At 30.6% G+C, this 10,685-nt stretch overlaps 1 pseudogene; it reads right to left on the reverse strand.

The window, feature by feature from the left end:
* Positions 1 to 7,382: 7,382 nt before the first annotated feature.
* On the reverse strand, positions 7,383 to 10,670 carry LOC131847355 (uncharacterized; annotated as a pseudogene).
* Positions 10,671 to 10,685: the final 15 nt, after the last annotated feature.

Below are 10,685 nucleotides of genomic sequence, written 5' to 3' on the forward strand. Positions count from 1 at the left end.
TGTTAATTTCGAAATAAGAGACCCTATAATTTATGTTATAATTACATTTTTAATAAATAAAGGAAACATAACCTACTACTACGTCTTGAAATGACATTTTGAAATGAATTGAAGAAACTGAACTGTTAAGAACTTCAGATATATTAAATTCTACTCTGTGATGCTGTCAAATATTTGAATATTTTTTTGGGTTGTCTACCTGCCTTTCCTTATTGCCTTAAGATGTCCTTCACATTCTTCATTCTGACTTCGCTCAATATATTATCTTTAAAATTTTAATTTCTACTACATTTCGCACTAATTTATACACGTCCAATAGCGTAGTTTCCTACGTGCGTTATAACAAATGGATAGCGCTGTGGTATAACATCGCAAAATGTTTGTTTTAGTCTACTAATAGGGTAACTATGACGACTCCCTCAGTCTCCATTTTCTACATGAAATATTAACGTAACGAATGTTCATTAGTGTTTAATGCTTTTTACAGTTGTCTCGTAACGTGGACATAGTCTTTAATTTTCAAAAGAGTAAAAGACACTTCATTGTCTATGATTACTCTAATAAAAAATATGGAGTACCGTCGCGCAAAGATATGCAATTTATTTAAATAAATAACGTGACCTTAAAAAATAACTTAATAATAGATATATCTAAATATATACAAAATAATGATTTTAATTACCTACTTACTTATCTTGTTTTTATAACTGATACTCAGTAGCGACTTTAGGGGGTGGCGAACTGGGCAATATAACAGGAGCCTTGCGTAACAACCAAACAAAATTTTAAACAACCGGAGAGTGACATTTTGCCTAGGGGTAAGTTGCATACACTTCCCGCTTTAGGCATTTAATCGAATGAATAAAATTACTAACACTATAATATTCAAATAAAAAAAAAACTAATAAAAAAAATAATTAAGACACAGTTTCCTTGAATCAGCGGAAATTTCCGCAAAATCATTAGCATCACATATTTTTCACGTAGGTACAAAGAGCCTCGCAAAGCTTGGAGCCACGCAAAGAGTAAGACCGCCGCTGGTCACACTGACACTATAAATTTTCCCGCACAAAACGAGACGTATGGCCTATGCTACTCTATGGCATTATAAATGAATAGAATAGTGCACTAACTAATTGCTAGCGGGGAATCAATAGAAGATGATGATGTTTACCGCCGCACTCAGAGAATGGTTACTGAAGCAGTTCCTTGATGTAGATATAAAAAATCTCCTACTCAAGGGTTCCTTAGTAATAGATAAAGTTAGGTGAATTTATAGTACCTATATTCATAATTAATTCTGCATGTTAATTACGAATAGACACTGTGTCCCAGGAGGACCGTGTGTAAATTGAGCTGACAAAGTTAGCCAAACCTGCAAAACAACTCTTCCCCTGTGTATTGTAGTTTCCGGATTTCTGATTTGTATATTTATTATATTTTATGAATGTTGTAAGCATACCTGGGCATTAACTCGTTAATCCGTTAATCGTTAATTAACGAAGTTAACATTTTGAGTAACGGATTAACTTTTAAAAATGTTAATGGACACGTTACTTCCGTTAATAAACAGAAGTCCGTTAATCGTTAATCCAATGTCTACTATTTACAGCATGGTACCGCGGCGCGGTGCGAAAATCAGGTTCAATAACAAAAAAGTTCTTTAAGGAGTAAAACGCAAAATCTCAATAAAATGTGGCTGGATATAAAATCAAAAGACTCAATAAAAAGAGGAACATATACTCATAAATATAGATTTATGAGTATCTGTTCCTCTTTTTAGCGCTTGAGTAAAGCAGTATTGTATTTAATGAATAGTCATTAAATACAATACTGCTTTACTCTCAAGCGCTGCAGTTGAACGTCTGTTTTCACACACTTTTCAATTTTCACAGGTAAAGACATTTTAACACTATAACGCGCCTTGCTTTCAGAGGAGAACTTCAACATGTTAATGTTCATAAACTTAAGTTATACCTGTATTTTGTTTTGTTCTTAACCTTTTAACTTCCAGGACCTAAACCAGCAGGTTTTATAAATTCACTAACACAGCGATATAAAAATGCAATATTACACATTTTACGTTAACTTGCGTTAATTCTTCTGAAAGGTAACGCTTTAACGTTTAACGAAGCTAACTTTTTTTAGCGGATTAACAATTAATGAAGTTAACTATTTGATTAACGGTGCCCAGCTCTGGTTGTTAGTAGATGTAAGGTATGGAAGCTGTTAAAGAATAAAATCAAGAAAATTACGTGATATTATATTAAACAAACATAGTAATAAACAAAGATATAATGACAGTAAATAGGTAAATTTTTAAATTAGTAGCATTTCACGCGTCAATTCCTGGAACGACCAGATTCAGTCCGTGTATTCTGGTCGAGGACATGACCCCAACAATATGATTGGATTCCATTGCCTATCGAAAAAAATTATTATTTAGTATACCTAAGTAGTTATGTTAGCTCTAATAGTATTTCTATATTATAAGTATATTATTATAGCTAGATATTGTATTGTTAACTAAATGGTATATATGTATACCATAATAATGGTATATATGTCTCTTAGGTAGTTGTTTGAAAATTATAATTGAAACATAAAATAATATGTTGTGAATATATCGTTATGCTTTCATAAATATTTTTTTGTATTTCATTAATTTCTAATGTTCTATATAGATAGCAGTGCATTTTTCAGTTCGTGGTAAATTTTTTCTTTATTTTTTTAAGTCATTTTATCCCTGCCTGGACAGTACGTCTATTGATTCGGTACATTTTCAGTTGAAAAAATTGAGAAAATTTATTTTTCTTCTTTCTTACAACTTTTACAACTTATAAAGTTGTACGAAGAAAGATATCAATGCAACAGTTTGCCAATGTGCTAACAGTGAATTTATTTAAGTATTATTTTTGTTTGAAAATCGTTTGAAATTTTTGGCGGCTGAAATATGTAGATGATTCAGAGGTGCAAACGACTTTGTACAACGTCGTGTAAGTCCAAGTCCACGTCGATTTACTTATTACTTTTTGAATAAATTAATGACACTTACCGATATTACATAAGTCGTGGTTACATGCTCTATAGTAAGTTCTAAAAGTGGAGTCAATAGTATCGTGGTTAAGATACTCTGGCGACGCTTCACAATCTCGTCTGAAACTTGCCACTACTCCGATAGGATCCTAAAAACGAGTATAATAAATAATAGTATAATATTAATAATAATAGTATGTTAGTGTTTTATTTTTAGTTATGACGACCTCGGTGGTCTTGTCTTAGGGATTACCACACCACTTGGCTTCCTATGGTCGCGGGTTCAATTCCCGCACGGTACAAACATTTGTATTAATTCATGATGATATATGTATATTTCATTAAAAAAACTATATATTGCATCACTTGTTGTTGAATAGCCATAACATAAGCTCTGCTTAGCTTGGAACTAGATAGGTCCTGAAAAATTACTGCATTATATTATTATGTACTAGTAGTACCTAAATGGGGCGTGGGGCGCGGCGACTGCAAATATGGCGACTTTTGAAAATGATCAAATGGAAATTTAATCCGTTTTAGAGTTTTCGCTATCAAGTTAAACGTGAATATGAATAAAACCAAATATAAGTTAATGCCCTAACGATTTCTGTTCATGTGATGTTATAAATATGATGTTTATTTGATTAAATTTACAAGATTTATATTGCAATAAAATAAATATATAGATATGTTTAATAAGCGGACAACATTTGATAAACCATCACATTTATATTTGGTATCAATTCGATTTCAAATCAGTAATTTTCATCAGAAATCAGATTGCAGTTTTTCGTTTCATTTTTCATTTCATCAGTATCGACAAATCATACTTACTACATACTCTTCCTGAAGATGGTACAAAATGGATTGCTACATTCTACTGAGTTTGTTTGTTCGGTTATGGTCAAACAAGACTGTTCAGATTCGATTGACGAATAACTGCATACATAACATCGAAACTGACCTGAAAATATTCGTATATTACCAGTGAGCTGTTTAAAAAATTTTGTAGTCCTTTGAAGCTGTTTTTTTTATAAATGATCGATTACTTAATTAACATAGTGTTGTAATGCCTAGTAGGTTTATATTTATATTTAGAAGAAAGAGTAAAGAGTGCATATACAATCTTTTATCTATATCATGTTGTATATGTAGGTATCTACTAAATAAATCGTTTTCAGTAATTTATTCTATGAGATTTAGATAACTTTATTAAAAACGTAGGTGACGATGTAAAAATAAATAAAGGATATACATAATGCGTCATCACAGAACAAGATATCTAGAGATTGCTTTATGCATCTGTGATGTGCATATTACTCCTACTCAAGTTAATAGTAGTTGAGTGTCTAAAAAAAAGTAGGTAAATAATAAAAACAAAAAGGATTTCTAGTTCTGTAAGAAGCAGCAAGGAGTAGTAGATTTTAACTACTTGAGTTAATAAGAGGTAAATATTCCAAAGTAGGTACATAAAAGTACTATAAATGCACAAGGTTTTGGATTCTAGGTTTAAAACAGGTGGATATATAGGACCTATGGTGTAAATTACTTAGCAAAGCGATATCAATAAAATTTATATCTATGTATTTACACTTGATATTTGGCATACGAGTATAATTAACTACGTATACCGGCACCAAAGCTGCATATATAATTACAAAGATGTTTAAAACATACCTACAGACTGTCCAATTAGAGCAAAACACAATAAAAACACTATCACATATTTCATTTTGTACAACAAACTTTTTTTGTCACGGACTGAATAACTGCATGTAATCAATATCCTTGGGTTATTGTCACTAAACAATTGATTTATAATCAATACACTTTTTAATTGGAAGAACTTATCTAATCAATGTCGGCATGACCTAAAATCAAGATATTTAAAGTATCCGATAACTATTTACGACGTAAGCCCTGACGTACTTATAAATTGAAATTGATTAAATCTAATCTAATACTATACACCAATAATTTAATAGAGTTTTTTACTTTTGAATCATCGCACTGCATTCTGGCGATATGTACTGTGTTGCATGTTCATTATTGCATATTGCAAAAATATTTTCTTTTAAAATGTAGCAGCAATATTTTTCTTTAACGCCAAAAGAAAAATATTGTTGAAACATTTCAAACTTTTGTCCTGTTATTACATAATAAAAGTTTCAGCATCTGTTTTGTACGGTCTTCACAATAACAGGAAAAAGTCAAATTATATTTTTAGCAATTTAATATAAATAAATACTCAATCATTATCGTTATTTGATATCCGTATTAATATCATAAACGATTTTTTTTAATGTAAGTTTATTACTTTTTCGCGTAAAACTACTGAACGAATTTTAATGAAATTTTATGAAATATTTATATAGAGAACCTATTTGTAACATTTGCATAACTATTTACCATCAGATACTTCTATAATATATTCTCATAAACTATAGAATTTATATATATAATTCCTAGTAGCAGGATAATCATAAAATATATTAGTTTATATAAATTACATTATATTGTAGAGCAAAGTAACTCTGTCTGCTATACCTATGTATATGTCGACTATATCGCAGAACCAATATTGATGAATTGTATTGTAAATATAGAGGGGACTTAGGAAAAGAAAATAGGTAACTCGAAGTCCAAACCAATATTAGCGGAGCTACAGTGAGAAATGTTGCAGAAACGGGGATAGTGTGACGCAGACGAATTTGTGCGGATCAGCTAGTACATAATAAATAAAACAATATATGTTATTATCATGTATGATAATGATATAAAATATATAAATTTTATTTATAAAATATTTTGCTCTTAGAGTTTATATAGGAGTTTAGCGCACATAGTGGTTCAATTAATTCAGAAACAATTAAAGCCAGTCTTTATCATAATTGCTATTTCACTCTTATGATTAAGTATAACTTGATATCTCGATAATTATTATAAAATGGATTCTAAAGTGTTAATATACATAGTTACCGGTTTCAACGGCGTAAAGCTTGTAGCTGCAACAGACTGCACGGCTTCCAAAGCCGGCTAGAAAAGGTTGATTAATTCTTGTATTGGCAATTTTTAGGTTTCTGTAAATTAGTTCGGATTTAACTTTAATATAGATAATTGTCGAATACTTAACAAGAAAATAGAAAAGAGAGAAAGAAGTATTTTAATATTGGAAAATTCAGTGTTTAAAAAAGAGAGAAAAGTTAGTTTTTTGAATTCATTCGAAAACAGACAAAGCTGAGCCAGATCCTCAGTATTTTATGCTCTCATAGATAATGTGAATTATGATGCTCGTAATTTAATACCACTCAAGGAAGTAAATAGTCATTAAAATTGTTTATTACCAAAGGTCGAATATATCATCTTTAGTTTTATTGTCGAGAATAACCAATGCAGCTTGTATAACAGTTCCATTGAAGTTTTTCCTCCTTATTAAAATAGACTGATCTATCACATTTCTTTTAGTTAACCCAGGTTTGGTTAGCCCAGATGAAACTGTACAATATCCACAGTCCACAGTAGTCAGTTCAATAAGTAGAGACTAGAGATTGATAAATATAATGTACACATCAGCTATACTACTTAAGTATAGCTGATGTGTACATTATATTTATCAATCTAATATAATATACTTATATTTAGGTCATTGTATTAGGTGCACCTAATTGGAAATTTAAAGCAACTATTCTCGTCGTTCGTCGTCTTATTCGTTATACTTAAGCAATAATATGTGCCAAAGTTAAACAATTATTACAGAATTAGTGCAACTATAGGTAGACCTACTTATTTCTATTTAATTTGAAATAATCACTACCTTTGTTTTGTACTATAATGACTTCGGAATCAGGTAATATATTAAGTTCATATAATTCAGGGACAATATTGATGTCGACTTGGTGGATATATAGCGTAACGTAAATAAAAATATAATCAACTACGGAAAGGTACGGTATTTTAGTATTGATTTATATATGATTCAGCTAGGAATACTGGCCATTGGTACTGTATTGATTATAATTTGTTTTATACTATTAACCGTATCAAAAAACTGGGTTATTTAAAAATGTCTATAAGATTTTTGGTATCCCTCAGTATAAATTCTATCAAATGTAAAAAATACATAAAAGAGGTCCACGGCATAGAGTTACCATACTTACACGAAATCCAACAATCTTTACTGAATCATACACTGATGTAGTATATTATTTATCATCAGCGGAGGCTAAAATATTGCTTATAGTAAATAAAAAATATGAAATATTATTACTTTGATGATTTGCAAATACAAAGAATTAATAGTAACGAGATTATAATGCGATCTTTCTCATCGCCTCCTTAACTACAAGTCACATATTCATTCTCTTCAAAGCTGTTACTGTAATTTAAAATTTTATTCGATTTAATTACAGCATAATCGGTAGTTACGACGAATAATTACAGGCCAAGTGAAACATGAACGTCTCCCTATTAATCAAAGGGGCGAAACTCGGCAAATAATTTATAGTGTTGCGAAAACCTATTTTAACGGACCGGTGCCTACAGTATTTTGCAATGAAACAATTTTTAATATAAAAAGCAGCCTTGTCAATTCCCTTTAAACTTACTTAAAATATTTTTATTATTTTATGCGAATAGCAAATATTTTGACAAAATTAAAGGATTGCCACAGTGCTTATTTTAGGGTAATAAATTGAAACATATGTTGCATACAATTGTAAAATCTATTTAAATTAGGCATATGTGTGAGAGAAGTATTAGGTACACATCCTGTGGTCATGCGCAAAAGTTTGGGACCAAGATTTACACAAACAAAACCTGGGGTGAAATGTCCATCTTGCAATAAAACATTAATAATTAGGGGGCATGTTTTCTAATTCATATTGTTCTCTTTAATCAAGTAAAATATACTACCTTGTAAGTAACACTTTAGAAACTGAAATATAATGATTATTTAATAAATGCAGTGAATATTTCATCTCCACCCGTATAACTAAATTAAAGATTGATTTTAATTTGCTGAATTATAAATTCGATTATTTTTTCTTTTGTATGTTTTCTGTATTTTTTTAATGATATTTTGACGACAGTAAATACCATTCTCAATCATCATCAACCCTACTGCCATCAAAGTGCCGTATTATAGTATTAATAGTGCTGGATAACAATCGACCATGCTAACTGAAACAAAACTGGTCTCACTACCCGAACATTTAGGTCGTCTCTCATAGAGTAAACGATTTTCTCTACTTTGAAGTCCGTGTTCTTGAATGCGTTTCATTCTAAAAGTCAACAAACACAAATAAACAATTATATTCCGAATTGTTAGATACATTTAAAAAAAATCAATTAGAAGCTTCGTAATAATTAGGCAATTCAATGAAAAGCGTAAATGGTTTGTTAGGTGTAGGTAGGTAGCTTAGGTAATTAGCTATTAGAAACTGCTTATGGATAACCCTATCTTGAACATTTCTTTATATGGCGTGTTTTTTCTGACGGCTAACCATGGATCTATTACTTGAAGATACTGTATTTCTTTAAGACCACATTTTTCACTCTTCTTGGAAATATTTTCCAACGAATTTATACCCGACACCAGTTTCCATATGAAACGCAAATAATCCCTGTAAGACATTATTGAAAATTATTGTACATATGTAGATATACTTATAACCATAGATGGCAATACAAATACAATAAAAGATACTATATATGTATATAGAAACGGTGGTAATACACAATAGGTACGACCTGTATTCTGTATGATAGATGTAGCTACAACTCCCAGAATAATTAATTAATCCACAAAAAATATAATAATATAGGACACTAAACTAATTAAACTTTTTTTTAAGTGAGTATTTTTTTTTAAGATATTCCAATGCATACATGTGTAAAAACGTACGTGTGTGTAGTATACAGTTATACCATTATCTGATTTCATATCTACTAAAAAATATAAAGTTGTGTAATGGCAAATGCAACGCATAATGACGTTTTGAATTCAAGTTGAAAATTTGTTATTTCGTAACATTTCCTCTGTAGTAAAAAATACTAGAATTAAATACGTAGTTACGTACATTATTCGGTTATCTGAGAAGGGTTTGTATCGTGTTCTACGGAATCAACGAAGGACAAATTCAAACATATATTTATTATTATTTTGGAAATTAAAAAAAGAATTAAACTTCGGACTAACATTTGTAATCTACCTATCCAAACAGTATTGTGAGCACAGTATAGTTTTAATTTATTGAAGATAATACCTTTCGTATATTCTTAACACCTTCCTCCATAGTCATAAACCTAGGCGGAGTACCAGGGGGAGCGACCTTTTTCTCATAAATTGCCTTTCTGACTGGCTCAGTCGCAGTCTGAAATAATCGCATACTTTTATTAAATTATTTGGTTTTCTTAAAAACCAAAAGTTTTTTTGTCAAAAATCCAAATTTGAAGGTTTTTTTATTATTATAAAATTGAACACATACATTCATTATACTTTTATTTAGATTTATGAATAGTTACGGTCTTAGCTCTAAGCCTTAATGTCTATTCTATATTTAATTGACCATCTTTTGAAACATTTATGCCATTACCATATAAAAAATCGTAACACCACAAAATCTTACACCCATTCTAACTTTGCAAACCTCAATATGATGACCTTCTAAAAATATGAACTGTGAATAAATGATGATAATTTATTTAATAATCATACCGAGAAATAATATCTGTTGAAAACGTTGTCATGAACACCAAACTTGAGTCTAGAATGTAGTAGATCATCTAGGCTATTGATTTTAGAGGAACTAGACTGCAGCAGCGCTACAATATTTGCAGAGTACGATGTGTATAAAAACATAACCGCCAGAAATAGAATCAGCAATACAATACGACCAAGAGAGCCTGCAATAAAGAATATGGGGATGAATCATAGGGACTTAAATTTTGGTCAATTAAATTTTTTTATGCATTCTTTATAGTATACACAGAGGCAGGCTGCCCAGAAAAGGTTGCATATTTTTATTCATGTCTATGCTCCTGTAGTAGGTGAGTGCCTATAACCAGTGGACGTTAGTTGCATAACAACACAATACACGTGATGACACTAATTCATGCTATGATAATAAGATCGTATCTTTAATAAGACCTTATTTTCTATTTTTGACATCGTCATATCTCATATATTAGTGTTTAATTCTGGGGCAAGTCACGCAAACAGCTATAATGAGAATACATAGATATAGCAATTGATATCGTAATATATACGAGAGACGTTGTAGAATATTATAGAGTAAAAGAAAATATATGAAAAATAAATGTAGACTTTGGACAGCAATTTCAACATCTATACTTGCTGGTACTCCCAAAATCTGATTGATGATTCAAACTTCAAAGTCGCTCATCGCTCCTGTTCTCTCTCAGTTCTGTTATTACATTATCAAAGCTAAAATAAATGTATCTCAGTCCATTACAAAAGTCCACGAATGCTTTTCTGAGAAAAACTTTCTATAAAATAGCCTGATAAGGACCCCTGCTAGTGAGAAGACGACTGGCTTCTGTCATTTCTTACGCAATAAATTGTCAATGCAATCAGCGAAGTACAACCCGACCAGCGTTCTTGGCACCATTCCCATTGGTCAAGATTTTTA

The sequence above is a fragment of the Achroia grisella genome, unplaced genomic scaffold, assembly GCF_030625045.1.
Source record: "Achroia grisella isolate CSIRO2021 unplaced genomic scaffold, CSIRO_AGI_Agris_v1 utg52091, whole genome shotgun sequence".
NCBI lineage: Eukaryota > Metazoa > Arthropoda > Insecta > Lepidoptera > Pyralidae > Achroia > Achroia grisella.